At 39.5% G+C, this 23,027-nt stretch overlaps 1 long non-coding RNA gene across 1 annotated transcript; it reads left to right on the forward strand.

Annotated features, from left to right (window-relative positions):
- The first annotated feature begins 3 nt into the window (after nucleotides 1-3).
- On the forward strand, nucleotides 4-22,545 carry LOC116278980 (uncharacterized). Its single transcript, XR_012074253.1, has 3 exons — nucleotides 4-161; nucleotides 18,499-18,533; nucleotides 22,231-22,545. It is a non-coding gene; the product is annotated as an uncharacterized lncRNA (long non-coding RNA).
- The last annotated feature ends 482 nt before the right edge of the window (nucleotides 22,546-23,027 follow it).

Raw genomic sequence — 23,027 nt, forward strand, 5'->3', positions numbered from 1 at the left:
TGGGCCTGAGGGAAGTAGGGAAACAAAGCTGGGAGCGTCGCCCGGGCGATAGGAAAACCTTAGGAGCTCTGAGGTGGTTGAGGTGCTGGAAAGCTTCTTGCGTCGTCAAGGAAATACCTGCCAATGTAGAGAAGTGTCGGCGGAATCTTGGAAGTGATGAGGTGACGCCTTCCTTTACTCTTGGGAAGCTGCAACTTGGGGTTGAAGGTGGGCACTCCTCTCAGAGGAAGGCTCCCGCTTTGCTTGTGGTTTTAAGTCTTAAACGGTGATTAAAGCGAAAGCCTTTAAAGTGCCCTATTTATGGGCAGCAACTCGCCCCCTCTCTCAGTACTTTTATAGGGATTCCCCTTAGGCAATTCCCTGACACTGTTTTGGTTAGGGGAAGAAGAGAGCTGCGCGGAATGCACCTGAAGCTTATAGGACAGATGAAGGGAGGATGGAGTGAAATGAGTTATAAATTTGGAAGCCGCAACTACTGAGCGAGAGAAACCTCTGAAAATACCCGAAGCTTCTTGGCACGGGACCCAATAAGCTTCTGTGTAGGCTTGAACTACCACACAAGGCTTTGAAGCATTAGTGTCAGAACTTTTGGGTGGGCGAGAAAGATGATAAGGAATGGTATGTTTGCCTGACCACATGGGAAATTCCCCTTCTTGATTTCAAGAAGCTGTCCTACATAGTGTTTAGTGTCCTCTTTCAAAGTTTTCCTATTTCATCCTCACAATAGTTCCAGTTAGTATGTGACCGCCAAGCAGGTCCTCAGAATAAACGTAAAATTTGAAAAGATAATTTCCACATTTTTAATTCTGTGACACACTATGCATTGAGTATGTTAAGACCTAAGCATTTGCAGTTAGTTCTATATCTCATTTATCCTTCTTAGAGTGTAACAAGTCCTCCTAGGATCTCAAAGAGCAGACCCTTCATTCTGGGAGATCACAAATCCAAGGCCTGACAGATTCCAGCAGGTTGATAGGCCCCATCTAGTGATTGTTGAATCCAGCTTGTACATGATTAACTAGAGTTTAGATCAGTAACTGGAGGAGGGAGCTTCCAAATCATATACATTTATCTACGTCCTTTTCTCTGTACCAGATGAGGACAGAGTGAGGGGAAAGCTTTTCTACTACAGTATGACACCAAAGCTCCCTGCTTAGAGTGCCCACCATCCATACTCTGGAGGATAAAGATTGTCATTCACAAGGGTCAGAGTCTTAGAGCATTTGACATTTAGGGATACTTACTCTGGACTTAAGGGCTCATTGGATTTAGTTTTACTGTAGTTATGGATACCCATGGAGCACTAGCTTGTCACATAGAACATTAACAACACCAAGCATCACCTACCTTTTAGAATCTTACTGTACAGGTGAAGAATCTGAAATTTAAGAGATTTATAAAGAATTACTTAGCTGGTTGAGGGCAGGGCCTGGACAAGCATCAAGGTTGCTAATGCATAACTCTGGGAAAAGGCTGCCCTTTCTGCTGCCTCCTCCCCACCAGCCCCCACCCCCCAAAAAGAGCACGATTAAAGAAAAAATCAAGATGACTAATTTGAAATGTTACTTCCATTAAGACCAATAATGAGAATTTAATTATGATACAGCAAACAGTATGAATAGTATGAAAATAACTCAGTGTCTTAGTTCACTCCTTCAAACAACTTTTGGCATAGTCCCACTTTCATCCAAATAAGAAGTGAAAATGCCAGAGAATGTTATAGCCATGTTGTCTTTCTGTTATGTGAGTATATCAAAAAGTCAGTATTAACACCTTTGTTAACACTAATACTTTAAGGATTAGTAGCAGATTGTCTTATTCAAGACTTGAATAAAATACAATTTTATGATAGCGTATATACTGGGCCAAAGTAATTTCACAGCTGTTTACACAGAGTCCCTAGCCTTTGCAAGTAGGGTTGAGATGGCCCATCAAGCATCAAAACATCATCTATGGACCTAGGCTATTATGTCTTGGCTCCCTCCTTCTCTCCAGCAAACTCCATAATTAGATTGTCCTATATCTCATGTGCAGGACTGTCTCCTTGTCTTAACAGTCTTAACATCATGATGTGGTTGTTTGCTGCTAGTATCTAGTCTGCCATCACATCCTACCTTCTTCAGGGCCAGGTTAAAATCTGCTGCCCATAATCTAGTGTAGTAGGCCCGTATTTGGCTTCCACCATTGACCTATTAAGTATACAACCCTTCTACCCTAAAACCAAAAACCAGAAATGCTGTTAGGGATCAGAACCTCAGAAGGGACTTTAAAGCCATCTGTCCCTTCATTTCACAAGTTAAAGCATAGAATGCTCATCTCAGAGAAGTGCAAAGAAAGACGGATGCCATTATGAAATAGTTTTGCAATTTCTGAAGTGCCTTGCATCTGCCCCTTTCTTGCACTGGGAACTTTCACATGTCGTTTGACCTCAGCTTGCATCTTTATCTGTGAAACAGGGATAATCGCTAAGTGGCCATTGTGAAAATTAAATGAGATGATGAAGTATGTACCTGACACATGGAATGTGTTCAGGAAGTGGTAGTTGTTCTTAACAACTGCAGTAATAATAGATGTAAAGTGTTTTAACTACTTATAGGTACTCTTGTTTTGATAACGTCAAGAAAGTCTGGGCCTTGTACTTTCCTCCCCTTTCCTGCTGTCTGCTCAGGTGGAGACCTGGCCTCCTGAAGAGAGTATAGGACAGGAATTTCCTTAGTTATCTTGCTGCCACTCACAGAGGTGACTGTCAGGATGTGAATGCTGAAGAGGGTACAGACCCACTCTAGGGCCAGGAGCCTCTAGTATTGGGAAGCCTGAACTATATGAAATTTCCCTCCTGTACATGGCAACACTGAACCAGGTAGATTTTTTCCACTTTCAATTCTGGGGAGGGAGGATTAAAAAAAAAACCCTTTAAAGTGTAGGACTAAGGAAAAGAGGAGGAAACTTGCAGAAAGTCAAAAGAGGCACTTTTTCCTTTTACAAATTCTTTATCCAGCTGCTCAGGAAAAAAACTACCTTTTTTTAAATGCTTGTTTTCCTGTGGTAGTGAAGAAAGCAGTCAGAATTTTTACCCGTAGAGTTGTTTTTCAAATGCTATATCGTATTTACATATTATACTTTGTATTAAAAATATTGTTTAGTGTATGAGGCTTAGAAAAAAAATTTAAAACATCCGTAATCCTACCACTCAGAATTTATTGTTAACAATTTTTATTTCCTTCTATTTTCTTCCCTATAAATCAATTATTTAAAAAAGACAGGAACCCGTAGCATATACACTGTTTTGTGGCAGTGTTTACTTAATTTATTATGAACATGTCATTTAATGTTGTTCTTCAGTTACAGTTCCATTATGTGACTGTGCCTTTAGGTATTATGTCTCACAGTTCAACCAGTCTCCTGCTCTTAGGCGTTGAGTTTGCTTCCATTTCTTGAGAAGATTCAGGGACTTAAATGGGCTGCTGCTTTCCTTAAATGACAGGATGCTCTGGGAATGTCTGTTGAACCAAAGGCCCGGCTACTGGCCCCAGCCCTCCTCAGAGAGGCTGAGAAAGCAGCCAGGCATTCTCTTCTCTGTGCCTTGGCACTGCAGAGCTAAGAAAGCTGAAGTCAGGGAAGCCTGAAAGCTCCTGGAGGGTTGCCCCTTCACCCTTGCTCCCTCTAGAGTTTCCTGTTCTTTAACCCAAAGAAAAGGTGTGAGGCAAGAGAAATTGGAGCAGGTGCTGAAAGTCAGAGCTCCATTAATAAAACCCCACGAAACTCCTGGTGTATGTGTCTCCATTTTACATATGAGAAAAGTAGGGCTCAGAGAGAGAATCCTGACCTCTCCCCACCATGCTTCCCACTGCTCTTAAAAACTGGTGGATATAACTTCATTCCTTTTTTTTTTTTCTGTGAGAAATTTGTTGTGTCTCCTAAGATTTATTGGCTGTCTGTTAAAAAAAAAATCTCTCCTGATTGTCCAAGAATTTCTTCTGCCTCTGGGTTTCCCGAGTTGGCTTGTTCTTTGTCAAAAGAATATGTCCTCATTCCTTGATGAAGAATCCGATGACTTAGCTTTCTTCCTCCCCACATACTTGCTTGTTTTCTTACAGAAGTGATCTCACTGTATACGTTGGGAGGTCAAACTCATAAAAGGAAGTTAGTATAAACCCTACAACAACTTAACATTACAGATAGTTCCTTAGCTTTTGGGATTTAGGAAGTATGCCTATAGAGAGAACAATAAGCCCATTTTTCTGGTTCATTTGTAAACTATTCTGAAGGAAGCTCTAAAAAAGGCTTTCCAGAATTATTTAGGGCCATGAAACATCATTAAAATGGGGGTGTAACTTCCCAGTATGACACTTGGAAGGCAGTAACACTTATTTGTAAGTAAGTTTCTGGAATGTTTTGTTAAAGCCTCTATACATAATCTAATCAGACTCAGTTTCAATCAAGAAGATACCTTTTTTCCAGCCTCCATCCCCCCTTCCCCCCCCACCACATACACACACAGTTTATACCCACACCCTAGCCCAAGCTACCCACCTCTTACCTGGATTTTCTCAGTAGCCTCCTAACAAATCTTCCTGAATCCACTTTTGCTCTCTTTTAGGCAGCCAACGTGATATCGGTATTGTATCTTTGTGATCATGGTACAGCTAATCCCCTCCTTCCCCCAGCTTGCAGCGCTGCAGTGCCTTCCCACTGCCCCTAACAGCCGCCTGCTTTCTACTTCCCAATGGCCCTTAGGCCTTCGCCCAGCATTTTCTCTACCTCGAATGTTCTTCCCTCCCAAGTAGTTAAAGCACAGTACAGGGATTCAGTTTTCCTAATTCCCAGGCTGAATCTCTAATGGAAGTGTGTTCCTGGGGGACGCGTAGCTATCCAGCAGGCGGAATACGTGATGTGGAGGTAGTGCAGGGGTGAGAGTGTGGGCCTCGGGACCCGTCTGTCTGGGCTCCAGTCCTGGCTCTACTCCGTGCTAACCGCATGATCTTGGGCAAGGTTTTTTTTTAACACCCTTACCTTCTTTCTCCTGTTGTATAATGGTCCATAGTGAGGGTGCCTACCTCATCAAGTTGTGTCATTGAAATAAGTTAACTCATGGAAAGAGCTCAATACATTTTAACTTTAAAAAGTCTCAACAATAGATTAAGGGCCCAATATAATTTTTTATGTGTAAAGTGAAATCAACCTTGCTAATTTTCTCCTGTTTTCTTGTGGAGAAATACAGATACAACAAGCAACTGGGAGGCCCTCCTAGGGCAGCGAAAGGCTGGTTCTAACAGATAAGGCTTCAGGGCCTGCACTATATAGGAAAAGACATACGATTACTTAGTCAAAACAAGTGCCAGGCCACAGATGCTAGTGAGTTAACATGAAGCCTAAGAGGTTTAAAAAAATACACAAGGGGGAAAATTAAAGAAATCTAAAATAGTATTTAAAAAATCACAACAGCAAACAAAAGACAATCTATTTAGAGATGAAATCATTTTTAGCTCCTAAACTAAGCCATTATGTAAAATATCCTTTCCTTGTGCTATAAGCATTTTGGAGGCTACCTGAGGTCCCAGGATTTTTTACCACAATGCTCTCTAGTAGCTTTGAAAGCTATCATTTCTAGCTACTTCTGGGTACTATTTTGTACCTAAATGACAGAAGCTACTTTACCTTCAATCTGTGACTCCAACATGAGTGAGATGAAGCTCTTTATATTCCCCATTTAAATCCTCACAGAATCCTTATTAAATAGAGAAAATAGTTTGACTGCCTTCATTTACCAGTGAGTTTTCAAGTAAAGAATAATGAGAATATATCATTTGTTACCGATCTATAACCATCAGTGAGTACCAGCACCTGAGTGTTGGTCTCCCTGTGCCAGTTAAGGAGCCTAACTTATCTTTGCTATCATCTCTCCGGGAGGTGTCAGATAAGAGGAATAGGTAAATCACGTGTTGGCAGCCACAGGATGTAAAAATTAACAAGAAAGGCTATTTTATACCTCATAGTAATGACTTAGAAGATGAGTGATGGCAAAAGCTCCAAAGCTTGATGATTCCTGGTGAGGTGACATGCTGAAATTCAAGTGGTTGTGATCCATGATCGTTCAATGACAGCTGAATGCAATGCCAGGTGACCTACATTTCTTCACCTTTGAAACTTTAAGGAAGTATGTAAAGGCCAGGCATCTATAGCTTGCTAAAACTTCTCTACTGGTGAAAATTATTTCTAGGGCCAGTAGGAAAGAATCTGTGTTCTCAGATCCAAACCCAGCTATATCAGGCAAAATATTAATAACAGACCAACTTTTAACAAAATATTAGTTAAAATTTTTTTAACCAAAAAGGGTAACTTTAGCAAATATATATATGTATTCCGTATATACACATATATATTTATTCCTCTTCATCTAAACATACACATTTCATTATGCTTTGTTGCATCTCTACCTTCTCTAAAAGTGTGGGAGAAAGAAGAGCAGACACACAGACACACACAAAGGAAAAGGAAGAATGAGAAAATGAGTCAAACCTTCAGAAATGCACAGGATCTGGTTTCAAGCAGCAAATCAAACCAAAACATAGCCAGTTATCCACTGAACGTCTACTAAATGATTAAGCACTTGTATTAAGAAGTTCTTAAACTTCCATTTTGAAGTTTTGAAGAAAGAATTAACAGTATCTTTAGTGCCTACCATAAAGCATACCAGGAGCAAGAGCATGGCCCAGTAAGAGAGAGACCAACTCACGGAGTATTAATTACAGTCCAGTAAATATGACTGCAAGTGCAAGTACTGAGTATTCACAGGATGTTTTAGTGGATGGGGGAGGGGGAGCTTTTAAGCGTGTGTAGGGGAGGGGCTGAGGGTGAGAAGAATTTGGCAGGGATGCAAGACATTTATATATATAATGGAAGAGGTGAAGTCTGGGCAGTGTAAAGAAATGAGTAGAATTCCAGTCAAAATCCAAAACTGGATTGTGGTAATAGCTACACAATTGTATTAAACTTGCTAAAACTCATTTGGAGTTTATGCTAAAAATGGATGAATTTTGTGGTATATAAACTGTACTTCAAGAAAACTTTTTTTTTTTTTTGCAAGAACATTAACTTTAGAAACAGACACATGTGGACAAATTCCTGGCTCTGCAGTATACTAGCTGTGTGGTCTTGATCAAGTTAGTTAACCTCATGTAAAATAAGAATAATGATATGGTTATCAGCGTTGTTGGGAAGATTAAATGGGATGGTGTATGTAAAGTGCCTGCTACATTATCACACTCAGTGTGAAATAGTTCCTTCCTCTCCCTGGGGTGCTTAATGAGTGTTTGTGCTGATCACCAGACACCTCTCTTTGCTGTGTCTTTCAAAGGGTTTGGGAGCAGCTGTAGCTTCTTCTGACTTCCTTTCAGTAGAACTTGACTCTGTTGTGCACCCCACCCACCCACCCAACCAGTTACTCTCTATTTCTCTTCTTCCTTTGCTAGCTAAGCACAATGTTACCTACATTTCCAGTGGTATTTCTCTGTGCCTTTGCACATGCTGTTCTTTCCGCCTGCATTGTGTGTATTACTTTCTTCACTTAACTAACCCTTAATCATTCTTTTGTTTATTTTTCAGGATTTTTAAATTATGTAATATTTCAAATTTACAGAGATTAAAAGAATAATATATGAACACTGGGCAGCCAACACTCAGTTTTAACACATCTTAACATTCTGCCATATTTACTTTAGAACTTTTCATGTAGTCAAGTCTTTGGGTTAGTTTACTTTTTCATTTTTTTTTTTTTTGAGATGAGTTGTGATGGAATAGGGTCTAGAATCAAAATATAATAATTTCTAAGATGGACTACACATTGGATTGTGTATATCAACTTTTAAATAGTAGATTTTCTTTATTCAGCAAAACCTTTTTTGTTAATAGTGATCTCCTATATTTTTTATATCACTTCATTCATAACATTCAGTAAAAGAGTGATCATTTTTCACAAGTTCATCGGGGAGTGGAAGTGAGGGCATTATGTGGAGCTGATAGCACCGTCCCATGGTGTGAGATCTGTTTCTTGGGGACACTTTATGTCACCTTCCATAATACAATTAGGCTTTTATTCCTGATTTCAGTTTTGAAACAGAAAGTTATTATGGTCAGTCCATCTAAAATGATCCAAGGAACCTGCTAAAGTTATGTCAATTAGTAACTTTTTCTAGAAAGACTGACAGAATTAAATAAAAATGCAGTAGCACTGTAAGGCTTTTTCATATTGTGTGTATGTGTGTGTGTTTGCACACGTGCGTCTTTCTCATTTTTTATTGTTGTTAAAATATCTACTGAACAACTGTAAAGTCTTTATTTGTCATCCTTCCCTTTAGTCAGAATTTTCTTCTTTCTCTTTCCTGTCTTCTTTCTTAAAGGATACAGGGCTCTCTTTGCTTCAGTTCTGTGTATCTGGTTCTCTTTTCACCATCACATGGCCTTGATTTGACCATACAACTCATTACATAACCTGACCATTTAAATGATACATTTCTTTCTCCATCTTTGTGGGACAGGTTTCCCAGTGTTTCCATATTTAGCCACATCTGCAGCTTTGCCAGGTAACAGAAGATGGCCATGGTTCTAAGGTAAACCTGAAGGTTTTCAGGCTTTGAAAGGGACCTTTCAGAGACTCTCATTGGGAATTTTTAGAGCTGTCCCCTTTCCTATTCTCCTTAGATTGTTTTCTTTTATTCCTTCAGTCACATTTCTTCTTCTTCTTTTTTCCTTGGCTCTCTTGGCTTTCCATTTGCATCTCCATCACTAGCATTTTAGAAGTAAGAGTCATTGTCCTTTGAGTTTTCTCTTGAAAATTTTTTTCTTGTTTTTCTCAGACCTTTCTTTTGAATGCCTAGACAGCTGCTGCTGCAGCATCGCCTCCCCCCATTCTCCTTTCTCTTCCTCTTTCCTCTCTTGAAGTGGGAGCTGAGGTGGTGGTGCTCTTCAGTCTCTACCTGTGTGTGTTCACGAGAATCTGGTTCAGGAGGGTTTAAGGAGAGTCCCCAGGTGTTGGAAGCTCCCACTTCTCCAATCTTCTCCCACACTAGAGGCTTTCTTCCTGCCTATGAGGTCAAGCCACAGCTTGACACAGCTTGAATAGCCATCGTTGTAGGTGGCAAAAGAGAAGAAGATGCCCCAGGGCCCAGAAGACCACCCTTGCTTCCAGAGAGGGGACAGTGGAGGTGGTTTTCTATGACAGTACATTTGAAGAAAATATAGATGAAGTGAAATAGTAAATGAAAACTATGTAACTTACTAAAATTGACTCAGGAAGAAACAGAAGATCTGAACTGTATAATCAGTAAAGGAATGGAATCTGTAGTATAAAATCTTCCCCTGCCAAAAAGAAACAAACACCGGCCAATAAAGTTTTATAGGTGAGGACTGCAGGAAACGCTTATTATGCCCAGTGCTTGATACTCCTTTCCACGTGGAAGGAAATGTGTTGGTGTAACACAGCTGGCATCTTTTTAACCTTTTCACTTATCTTCAGGGGAATGGGAAGAGTTTATCTAATTAGTGAGCACAGGAGTAAGCTTTGAGTGCATCTAGCCTCACCCTCCTTTGGAATTGTCTTGTTTCAGAGAGAAAATTCGTGAGTGATCTTATCTGTAAAGCCACTGCCCTGCGGGTGTGTTAGACCTCTGGGTCTCGCGCTGCCAGTCTGGGTGGATGGTCTGTCTAGGTCTAGGGGTGGTAATCTGAAGCTTGCTGTTGCCTCATACTTGAACCACATTATCCAACAACGTTATAGCATACAGCTATCTTCTGCTTTCTACGTTTATGACACCTGTCTATTTCTTTCCATACTTAGTTACCAATTCTACAACTTTGGATTGGTGAAAAACTGTTTTGAAAACTTTATGTACAACTAAATTTAGACGAATAGGAAAGTTGCCAGAATAGTGCAGAATTTCACATATCCTTCCCTCAGCTTCTCCTAATGTTAACATCTGACAGAAGCATACTACAATAGTCAGAACCGAGAGATTAACATTGGTACAGTACCACTGTTACCGGAGAGTACATTCTTGTCTCACACAGGAAAGAATTCAAGAATGAGCCCCAGTAAAGGGAACGTAGATTTATTCAGGGAAATACACACTCCATAGACAGTGAGCCCTCTCACTCAGAAGGGAAAGCAGCCACGAGGTGTGGGGGTGGTTAGTTTTTATGAGCCTGATAATTCCATGTGCTAACAAGTGGGAGGATTATTCCAACTGTTTTGGGGAAGAAGTAGGGATTGTAGGTGTGTCATTTAGCATGCTAATACATTACAGTGAGCATATAATGAGGCTCAAGATCCACTGGAAGTCAAACCCTCCACTATCTTTGGGCTGAGTTGGTTCTAACCAGTTTATTGCCATCCTCAATGGCTGTGTCATTCTTTTAATGGTTGTGCCCTGCCCCCTTCCCTCCTGTCTCACTGCTAGCTAAACTGAAGACCTCATTCAAATTTTGCCACTAATCTTCCACTAACATCCTTTTCTATCCCAGGATCTTGTCTAGGATCTCACACTTTATTTAGTTGTTGGTTGTCCTTGGTGCCCTGTGGTCTGTGGTGGCCCCTTAGCCTTTCCTTGTCCTTCGTGACCTTGATATTCTTGAAGAGTATAGATTATTTTGTCAAGTGTCTCTCAGTGTGAGTTGGCCTGATGTTTTCTCATGATTGAACTGAGGTTCTGAGTGTTAGGTGAGAATACCATGAAATGTCATGTTCTCCTTGCTGCATCGTATCACAGGGCTCATGATGTTGATGTGTCTTACTATTGACGGTGTTAACCTTGATCACTTGGTTAAGGCAATTTCTGCCAAGTTTCTCCACTGTAAAATTACGTCTTTCCTTTTGTAATTAATAAGTATGGTGGGGGAGATCTTTTGAAATCATGCAAACTTTATCTCTCCTCAAACTTTTACCCACTAATTTTATCATCTATTAATGGAACTTGTCTGAAACTATTAATATTGTGGTATTTCATGGTGATTTTATATTTATATCTTTCCTTTTACATTTATTAATTCAGATTCTACCATAAGGAAGAAGTGTCCCATCTCTACCATTTATTGATTTAATTGTTTATTTTTATCAGTATGGGTGCATAGATATTTATTATATTTATGTATTAAAATCTAACACTGTAATTATTTATTTTGCTGCTCAAATTGTTCCAGCTCTGGCACTTAGGAACTACTTTGGGTTGGCCTCTGTGTTTTGTTTTAGGTGCATGTTCTTACTTTCTGGCAAAAGATGTTCTAGGCTTATCTTGCATGTATTACCTTCCTTGGCCCTGGAATCACCTATTTCTCCAAGGAACTCTGGTTCCTTTTATTAGTAGTGTTTAGAATCCAAGATCTGAGCACAAGGTATGAAATTGGCTAAAATTTCTGACAATTTCAAATTGATGAAAATGAGGAGTAATTGGAATTCATATGCTTCTGGGAATTGGTACAGTCAATTTGGAAAACAATTTGGCATTAGCTCCTAAAGCGTAGGGAAGTACATTCCATGAGTCAGTAATTTCATTGGAAAAACCCTTGAACATGTGCAACAAGAGTTGCATGCAGCTTTGTTTAGAATAGCACAAAATGAAAATAACCCCAATGCCCATCAGTATGAGAACAGATGAATAAAGTCTGGTATATTCATAAAATTGAATACTTTAAAGCAGTGAAAATGAGCTACAGCTGAACACATCAACATGAATGAATCTCAGATGCATGATATTGAGCAAAAAAGAATACAGACAGTATGATTTCATTTACAGAAAGTTCATCAACATGCAAAATAGAGCAATGTAGCTATTTATAGGGACGCATAAGTGATAAGATGATAAAACTAGACAGAAAAGGTGACAACAACTCCAGAATCCAGGATAGTGATTACAGGTAGGGAACGAAATGCGAAGGGTTTCAGAAGTATTGATTGTTATCATATTTCTTAAGCCAAATGGTGAGTTAGTGGGCATTCATTTTATTTAGATCAGGCATATGTATGTGTGAAATACTGCATAATGAAGAAGAAGAAAAGGAGGGAGGAGTTGGAGGAGGGGAAGAAGAAGATAAAGGGAAAGAAGAAAAGAAAGGAAGAAAAGATGGGAGGGAAGGATATAGAAAGGGAAGGATGGAGGGAGGGAAAGAAAGAAACAAAAGAGCATTCCTGGACACAATGTCTTATGATCCGGGTGGTTGTTCAGATTCTGGCACCAAATATGCATTTGGCTTTGAATGAGTCAATAAACTTCTTAGAGCCTCAGTTTTCACACCAGTTAAATAGAAAAAATGTACTTCACAGTGTTACCAAACAATGAAATATTTATAGAATAGAACTTCAAAGAAGTAATAAAACATTCTAAAATATAAAAGAAAAGGAAAGTTAATACCTCAAATTACCTTGCTTCTTAATGCCAGAAACCTTGTGTAGTTCAATATTTATATATAATTTCACATTCAGTGACTATTTAACTTCTATCCAGCTCACTCCTTGCTGAACTAACAAATCAGGAGGAAAGCAGATATCCTGCTTATGCCTTTCAAAAAAGTTGGTTTGCTCTTCTGACAAAATTCATGGAAGAGTGGCTTAACCGGAGCACTTATGAGATCTCAGGCTGCAGAACCTAAGGACGTTTCTCACTAGGGAAGGGCAATGTCGATGGGCTCTCTGGGGGTTGGAAGAGAAAGCACATGGGGAGGGGTTGGTGTGATCAGGCCTCAGTTTCAACAAATTCAATAATAATCACTATAAGATACAGGCTACTACACCTTACTATGTTCCAGGCTCTGTTCTAACTTCTTTATTTTCATTATCTCATTAATTCTCATAACAACCCAGAGAGATATGTCCCATTGTCTCCATTTTACAGATGAGAATATAGACTCTCAGAGAACTGAAGTAAATGACCCACGGTCATCAAATGAGTGACACGGGCAGATTTCCTCCTGAGGACCGTGTGCAGCCAATGCCCCCACTCAGCATCTAACAAATGTCTGTTGATTGACTGAGCTCTCCTTAGAGAGCTTCACATATCACAGGTATACTCTCTGAGCTGATGAGACTCCTCGTCACCAGCCAACTTCACAAATAAATCTGTGATTTTACTAGAGTTGTCACTATGTTACTTACATCTCTAGCTCTTCTCACCTATATATACACACACCTGTCCTTCAGGGGTCCCTGTCTATTCAGCCCAGCTACATCCATCCTATACATCCTCCCCAACCCGCCTCTATAGCCCACCTCTGGGAGAAGGAAATTAAGGTGTCTTGTACATGTTATTCCTAGCATTGTGTAAAAAAACTGAGCACCCATTTGGTCAAATGGGAGTTCACAGTGCTACAAGCAAACCCTTGACCATGTGGCAACCTTTCACTGAACAAATCACTAAGAAAACTTCAATCCAATTCTACTCAGCCTCACCCTGAAGGGAGGTAGAAAAGTAGACAAAAGACAGTGTACATTGAGTCTTCACCCCTTCGAACCTCACCCCCCCCAAATCAGCTAAGCATATCCATCTTTTAGAATAGATTCCAACCTGACCCACTTCACACAGCTCTTTCCCTCTTCACCTTTGCTATTTATGTCTCTGTCTGAGACACTTTCATTCTCATGCAAAAATCACCTGTTTCCAGATCTCTAACGAAAACTCTTATCTCTTGCTTACTTTTTGGCAGTATCCATCCTTAACCACTGATGTTAGGAGTTGAACTTTTACCAAAAAAAAAAATTGTCCTAATGGTGCAAATTATTTTTTAAATACACAATAAAGGATTTATATTCATAGAAAATATGTGCTGCTTTCAGCAAACAAGCTTATGTATGAAGTCCAAGCTTATGTATGAAGTCATCAGTTCTGTAAAAGGGAAAGGAGAAAAACAATTAGTTCAAAGAGAGCATTTTCCCCCTTCTTCTTGGTATGCAGTGCCATATACTTGAACAATTCACATTGACTCAATTCCGTGATCTAGTGTGGTATAATACACAAGCATGACCTGGAGCCAGGAGATGTTGGGTTTACTCCCACGGTCTATTATGCTAGCTGCGTGACCTCAGGACAAATTGCTTAAAACTGTAATCCAAGTTATTTGTCTGAAATTTAAAATGTTAAACTATATAATCTTTAAAGATCTTTTTAACATAGCAGTTTTAGATCCCAAAAAGTACATAAGTACTTATCCTATGTTGGAGCCCTGGGTACTATGGGAGAAATATGATCCTTATTCTCAAGAAACATATTCCATGAAAATATGAGTTATTTTTAAGTAGTCAGATACAAGATGACATTTTTCTTTTTCCCTTTGTAGGGTGAACTTGGTTCAAGCCATTTTAGCCCCATTTATAACTAACTTTTCTTCATTTAGTCTGATTTTCCTCTTCCTAATCCCCAGAAAAAGACACATGGTAAAATCATGATCCAAGAAACTAAATCCTGTTATTCAACACATCAACATGGCTTATTATTTACTTACCACTTCTTTTTTCTTCCAGTGTTAACAAGCTTCAATTGATAGAGATTAAGCTATTTCAGAGCTTGGATTATGATGGACTAGGTAGAATGACTCTTCTACTACAATATGACTAGAATCTGGATAAATTTCAAATATAATTTTAACACATTGCTGACATACAAGAAATAAGTGATATCTCATGTACCAAAAACGAAAACTAGTAAATCTGGAATGACGCACAGCTTAAACAAATGAAAAGGCTAGGATTGCTTTGGGGGACAAATGTAAGTACCAGCACTGGGACTAGAAGATTTAACCTTGGGCTTTCTGCAAAGTGGACAGTGAGACTCTCTTATTAAACCAGGATCTTTGAAGGGGACCAGAGTGGTTTCAGATCAGCAGTACCCCCAGATCCACAAAGAAACAAATACAAATCCCCAGTTGAGTCTTTGTGATTTGCAAAGATTAAATACAATTGAATATAATAAGAAACTTTATGGCATACCATAAATGGAAGTCAGGAGAACACAATAACATCATATTTAAATTCCTGAGAATTTAGATATTGAAATTATCAGAGAGTTTAAAATAATTATGCATCAGAAGTTTTAAGAAATTAAAGATGGAATAAAAACTGAAAAAGATCAAAATAGAGATCTAATAAAAATACCAGGCATATTTGAAAAAAATCAATTAGAACATTTTTATAAATAAAGTGTATTATTGAAATTAATAATTCAGTGGATGAATTATACAGCAGAAAATATGCAGTTGAAGAGAGAATTAAATCTGAAGGAAGTGTTCAGACTATAATACATAGACACAATCCCTGGGAATCCCAGCTCCTTCCCCAGGGCAGTTGGAATGATCCCACCTGTAGGCATGTGAAGCTACTGAGCCCATAAAAACTGGCAACACCATGCCTAGTGGCTTTTTCTGCTCCCTCCTCTTTGGAGATGGCCTGCACTCTTGTCTATGGAATGTGTATCTACTTCTACTTTAATCTGAGCACCCAATTCCCACAGCTCTTTCCTTGCCTTTCTCTTGCCTTACACTCTATGCAGTATGTATCTCTATAAATAAATCTACCTTTACTCAACAATGGCTCGCACTTGAATTCTTTCCTGCGCGAAGCCAAGGACCCACATTTGTTGGGGCACGTACCAGGGGCTCAACCGAGACCTAAGACACGACCCTCCTCATGCCCCACATCCGTTTTCCTGCATCACAGCCACTGTGGAAAAAAGTTTGGTGGTTCTTCAAAAAGTTAAACATAGACTTACCATATGACCCACTAATTCCACTTCTAGGTATATAACCCCCAAAACTGAAAACAAGTATTCAAACAGATACTTGTACACAAATGTTCATAGCAGCACTATTCACAATAGCCAAAAGGTAAAAACAACCCAAATGTCCATCAATGGATGATGGATAAATAGATCTGGTATACTCACACAATGAAATATTATGCACCCACAAAAAAGGAATTAAGTACTGATACTTGCTGCAACATGACTGACTCTCAAACACATGCCAGGTGAAAGAGGTCAGACACAAAAGGTCACATATTATATGATTCCATTTGAAATATCCAAAGTAGTCAAATCCATAGAGACAGCAAATTACTGGCTGCCAGAGGCTGGGGAGAAGAAGGAATGGAGAGTCACTGCTTAATTGGTGTGGATTTTCCTTTTGGAGCAATGAAAATGTTCTGGAACCAGATAGTGGTGGTGGTTGCAGATTGTTGTGAATGCACTAAATACCATAGAATGTACACTGGAAAATGGTTGAAACTGTGAATTTTATGTAAGTTTTACCATAATAAAAAAACGTTCACAGATATAAAGAAATTTAGCAAACGTGGATATATCCAGATATTACATATTATGGTAAATGATTATTTGTGTTATTCCAAACGTGAAGTAAAAGTAATACACAACAAACATGTGAGTTGAGAAAGGGGTGATCAGAGTTAAAGCATTTTAAAATCCTTGTGAGACCCTGAGAGCCACAGACCTTCAAATGACTTTGACTGTAATCCACAGTTAGGAAATGTTTATGTTGTCACCCAGTGTGCACACATATGTGTATGACTGAAACGAAAATTTCATAAAATAATACTTGCCCTGGGTGTTATATGCTGAAGTTTTCTAATCAATTGAATTCCAATTTTAAAATCCTGATTGTGTCCCATTAAGTTGGTTTCATGATCCACTAATGGACTGTAACCCACCACTTGAAAAAACTGGTGTAAAGAGCAGGTGGTGGCACCCAAATAAAGATGTGGGTTAAGAAGAGAAAATAAATAGAAGGGTCTCAAGCAGTTCAGTGTCCACTCTAATGCTGTGTCCACAAGCATCTCCAAGTGGTGAATTGGCAGGATTTTCCAAAATTTTTTGAGCTATCACCCTGTTCCATGGGGCAAAACATTTCTATTGGTGCACTGGAAACAGTATTCTCTGAATTGCCAAGATAAAATTTTCTTGAGTTATTCAGTATGGATGTAGCTAATGGTAAGCATTTCATATTCATGCACATTTCAGAGTTGTGTACCCCAATTTGAAGAAATCAGAAGATCTGAGTGATGGTCTTACCCCTTGTTACCTTGGGCAACTCCCTTCATTTCTCCTGGTTTTGGTTCCCTTATCTGTAAAATTAAAGGGAACTTTACATTTTTCCTAAAAAATCTGTAATTCACTCTAACAAGGTTACAGAGACCCCTGATTTCACACACTTAAACACATGTACATACACAGATGCATTGCATCAAGATGAAGGAAATTTAATGTAGGCCCTTAGGAAACACCCACAGCATTGGCATTAATCTTTTCAAATATAAAGTGATGAGAATTGATGATTTATTGAACATATTTTTATTTTTATTTTAAAATAATTTTATTTTAAAATTTAGAAGATAATGTTTTAAATTAAAAATTTTAAATGTTTTAAATAAATTTTTTTAAAATTTAAAAAATTTAAATTAGTGGTTGATTGGCTGTAGTGTGGTTTAGTTACTGCAACTTCAGGAACATTACCAAGTTAAGAAGGGATTAAACTGGTCTGAGCTTGTACCAGTAAACATATCCATATTCCATGGTAGCTAAATGGCTCATGTTTAAATTCTTGTTCCAATTGCTGTAAGGTACCTCAGGGAACAGTCTTTGTACATGAGCTATAGATGTCTGTGTTTCCCAGCATAATTATTTGTTTATGTCAGCTAGTCATTGTAACCGACCATGCCTTGGGATGAAGTGTGACTAAGAGATTTGGTATCTTCAGTCCACCACTGTCTGGGAAGATTCCTAGGAAATGAAAGAGTGGAAAAGACACTCTCCACTCCAGCCATACTGAACTATTTTTAGTTTCCTGAAAACCTTTTGATGATATTTGCTTATTGTCTTTTTTTTTTAAACTCATTTTCTGTGGAAAATTTCAAACACAGATAAACAGAATAGTATAATAAACCACACTCACTCATCGCTCAGCTTCAGATATTCCTATTCTACCACTCTTGTTTCATCTATACCGTCCACTCCCCCTATGCCCTCCATTTGATTATCATTATGTTTACAGTTTTTAAGGTAAGCTTTACATACATTGAAACACACAAGTCTAAGCTGAACAGTTTTGACAGAGGTACGCCTGGGTACCTACACCTTTCCATCTTATGAGAAAGAGTCCTCCTCCCTTCCCAGGTGGCCCCCCAGCCTCCCAGAAGCAGCCACGGATTTTTTTTTTTCGCCTTAGATTAGCTTTGCTTATTCTAGAACATCATACAAACTGAAAAATATTGTGTCTCGCTTCTTTTCTCAGGATTATGTTTGTGAGATTCAGTCGTGCTGTTGCATGTATCAGTACACTAATTCATCCTTTTTCCTTGCCAGGTGGTAATATACCACAACCTGTTTACCTGTCCTCTCGTTGATGGCCTTTTTGATTGTTTTCAGTTTAGGGCTGTTGTGAATAAAGCTGCTATGAAAATTCTTTGTACAAGTCACATGTTTTGTTAACATATATTTTCCCTTATCTTAGATAATTACCTGGGACTGCAGTTACTGGATCATAAGGTAAGTATGTGTTTAACTTTATAAGAAACCTCCACACTCTTTGCCCAAGTGGTTATACAGTTTTACACTCCCATCAGCAATATATGTGACTTCTAATTGCTCCACATTCTTATCAATATTTGATAGTGTCAGTCTTCAATTTTAGCTGTTCTATGAGTGTAAAGTAGTATCTCAATGTAGTATTAATTTGCATTTCCTTAGTAACTAAAGCTGTTGAGCACGTTTTAATGTGCTTATTACTTTGGCCTAATGTGTTTTCACATGCAGTTCCCTTGCCCAAAACACTTACTACCACCCTTGCCTAGTTAACTACTTACTCCCTATCTTGTTCTTTTCCACTATTGAAAGGAATCCTCCCTCCAGTGAAGCTGAGAGAGAAGGAAATCAGCCTAAAAGTTACATGAGAATGAGTTTTCTAGAATCAGCACCAACCAGTGTCTTTTTTTGAGTGCCCTGGAACGTTAGGGCAGGGGAAATTCTCTTTTCCTGCACCACCCGTCCCTCCATTTCCCAATTTAGCAACTACAAACAGCCCAAGTCTTAGTTACTCCTTGAACTTGATGTTAAGAGGTAAAAAAGCTTGTAAGACTGGGACTTAAGTGGAGACTGGGGCATACCATCATGTCTAAGAGGAGAGTACTATGTGGAAATTTTATTGAACAGTAAGCACCTCAGCTTCAATATTTCCCTTTGAAGGGATAATCCTGTGGCTTCCAAGCCTATAGAGAATTAGAATGACTAAAATTTACAGCAGGAGAAAGAAATATTATTTTCTTGGAATATAGACTCTAAGTTTCCATTAACTAGGAAGGCACAGCATTCTCTTGCTGCCTGTGCTCTGTAAAGCTCCTCCCCTGACCTGTTTCCAATGTCTTCTAAGAAGATAAGGAGAAATTTTCTCAAGCCTCCCTTAACCTGACCTTCAGTGACTGCCTGGGGGTTGAGGAGAAGCATGCAAAGATCCTCTGTGGGAAGAAAATAGGGCTGCTGTCACAAAGATGAGTGATGCTTTCCGTATCTTGCCACCTTGGTTGCTAGCCTTCTGGTTTTCTCCTGTTAAGGAGGAAGCTCAGTAGTATGTTTGTAATCAGTTATGCCTCTGAAGTAGATGCTTTTGGCGCACCATTCCCCTTGGCACCAAACACTAAGATACACACTGATGGCTTTCTATCGCCAATGCCTGGATCCCTTAGCCTGAGAGTTGTCAATGGCCACAGGAGCATGCTGGGTGTCAGGCTGACTGGAAGTGCCAAGGAGTCAACATCTCTGGGAAGCAGCCCCCAAACTAATGACAGGTGGAAGTTAGTAGCCAAATTCTCTGTCTTTCTCATTCTTTAGGTGGGACAATTCTCAGGGATGCTCTACACCACCTCCCAGGGTTGCACGGTCGAAATGAGCCCCAGTTCCCCACGGCAGTAACAGCAGTAACGTACTCGGGAATGCATCCTCTCCTGGCTTCCTTCCCATCCCTGGCTCACTGTCCCCCCCCCCCCCCCCCCCCAAGCCATCAGTGCGTCCTGAGATCGCCTTCCAAATAAACCAGCCTCAGTCCTAGTCTCAGGGTCTGTCCTGGAGAAACCTAGTCTAGGCTAGTTTAATATCAAGCAAACTCACTAACATTAGGAGGAACATATTGTTAACAAATCTTCTGATACTCTAAATGCTTCACTTCACATCCAGCAATCCTAAGACCTGGAATTCACTTCCTTTGAGCTTACCTGCTGTTATCCCTGAAGTATTATTGTTAGAGAATTCTTCTCAGGCAAAGATCAAGTTTAAGGAAGAACCACAAAACCAAGGAAGTGCATCTCACATATTCGAGATCAGATGGATAATCAGCTACTTGCTTTCTCAAAGCAAAGTGATATAATGTATAATATTATTTCCCAGCACATTAGGATACTTCTATGTATAATAAAAGATATTCTTAGTGTATTGTGTTGATGTTTTGGTTTTACTCACCTTTGCCCATTTTGGGGAGAAAAATGAAAAGCCAAGGGTAATTTTGCTGAAGAAAGAGAAGTGGCTGATGCTGGTGTACATATAGGCATGTACGTGTGTGTGGACCCAAGAGTCCTCAGCGTTCTTCGCCCTCCACACTCTCCTCCTCCAAAAATATTAACACAACAAAAATATTCTGGCAAGTTTGGGTTTATGGATATGCCATGGGTTGATAAGTTTGGTAAATAGCTCCGCTGGATATTTTTGTAGGTCAAGAATCAGAAGAGTATCACAAAATTGAAACAATGTCAGGGTCCCACAGCTCAAGATGCTAGAATTCTTCTAGTACCAAGATATATTTTGTTTTCCTGTCCATTAAAATATTTCTTCTTAAATCCCTATCCCAAATCCAGAGATTCAGCCCTGAAGCTTAGTTCCGTAGCTCCCTCCAAATAACTGTCTTCCAGGTAACTTAATATTAATTTCATTGTTCTTTAAAAAAAAAACCATGTAATTGCTATTTCATAAGGACAGAACCTTATTCTAGGTTCATGTTTAATTGAATTAAATATACTCTATGGTTTATATGTAGAAGAATAAGAGAAACCTAGTGCACAGATTTGTCTCATGATGCTTTTAGCGAAATCCTTGAGGTCAGCGTAGTGCAATGCAAAGACACCTACTGGTCCAGTAACAGATTCTCTAATTCTCCATCTTTTTGCTCATCAGTTCACAATGAAAGACTTTGTATACTTCCTGTAACCAATATCCTTGTAAAAATAATACCTTTTTCATCCTCCCCCCGCCCGTGCTTTCTTTCCTGAGGAAACTGGGGCAAGTGTTAATAAACATCTGTTCTGGTTATTCTTTGATTTTCCCCAGATCCGTTCTCTGCTCTCCTCTGCTATGATCTTTGTCTTGGGAGGCTCCTGTAAGGACTGTCATCCTCTGGCCAGTGGGAGGCACCAGCAGAAGACCAGATTGTGGGAGGAGAGAGATGCCAGGGTGTTTATTCCTTACCAGTCACTCTCTGCTTCACCGTGGTTCTATCAGTGGCCTCATCACCAAAACTACATCTATGTTGGGGCAGTCCCCCTGACTCTAGTTCTCAACCAGGCCCTGGCAATAGGGTTGTCTCCCCCTGCTGTTCAGGCTGGGGACTGCAACAGCTTCCTGCAGTCCCTGGTCTCCAGGGGTCTCAACATCCCTATATCCCTCACTGGCTCCTCTAACTCTGCGTATATTTCTATAAATAGTTCCTTTGTCAAAAAGCCTCTACACAACAAAGCTGAGTATGCTCTCTATTTCTTGCTGAGCCCCCAGCTAATAGAGCCTCCTACCTTCAAGTTTTTAGCAGTCCATGCCGCAGTGACAGACTTAGGGATCACAGTCATTTCTCTGAGCCTGGAATCAAATAAGTACCTGGGCACATAGAGGCGTCACATTTCTCTCGGGGCACTCCCAACACTCAGAGGAAAACATGATGTCAGAACTTTTTTTAAAAGGAAAATAGAAGTGTTTGTCTGAAGCACACTGTACCATTTGAACTAGACGCTCATAGGAAAATATATTTGTATATTTTACAGTCAAGAATGGGTATTTTCTGGGAACTGAAACAGAACTTGGGAAAATCTGGTCTTTTGTGGAGCTATTCATATGTATATCAGCTAGTTGTTGCTCCCAAAATTCTGTGTAACAAACCACCCCAAAACTCAGTACCTTAAAATCACAATCGTTTAATCTCACAAACCTGCAGGTCAGCTGCGCGGCCCTTCACCCTCCTTGGACAGGTGACCAGTCAAGACATGGCTCTTCTCATGGCGATGACAGAGGTGCAAGAGGCAAGCTCACTCAAACATATTTCAGGACCCTGTTTATGTCACATCTGCCAAAGCAAGTCACATGGCCAAGCCCAAGGTCAAGATGTGGGAGAAAGATATTTCCTTCATGGAGGTGAAAGGGAGAAGGTGGAAGTACCTTTGACAATAATCTACCACAGTGTAGTTTTGTAAACTACAAAAAAGTCATTCAAAGGCAGGCTGCTGCTTATTCAATTAAAGAGAGAAGAATTTTTTGTTTCCATTTTCCTCTCATTCATCACAAGTGAACTAAAGTGACTTTTACAAATATCAGGCTAAATTTCTTGTCATCTAGAAAGTTTCTTAATAAAGAGATGATATTTCTCTAGAAATAGAGGCATTTTGAGGTTTCAGACATCAGGCAAATGTTATTGTTATAGAAAGTCTAATATCCGTTCATGACTAAACTGAGATTGCCAGACTTGGGACCTGAATCTAGCCTTGTTCACTTTGGGTTTTTTTTTTTTCTTCCTGTGAGGGTCAGATCCCAAAGGAATTACTCTCATTCTGAATTCTGGGGTGAGAATCTACACATACCACTGAAGATGCCTGTTACTGATTCCACAATCTTGATATCCAAAGAGTAGTCAAAGGGTCCAAAGGAATGCTTCCTTATCTGCAGAGACTTTCCTTAATTAGTGACTGATTTGAACTTTAACTGAGGTTTAGTCGGTTTGGAAGGGGTTGAGTTGAA

The sequence above is a fragment of the Vicugna pacos genome, chromosome 7 (assembly GCF_048564905.1).
Source record: "Vicugna pacos chromosome 7, VicPac4, whole genome shotgun sequence".
Classification (NCBI taxonomy): domain Eukaryota; kingdom Metazoa; phylum Chordata; class Mammalia; order Artiodactyla; family Camelidae; genus Vicugna; species Vicugna pacos.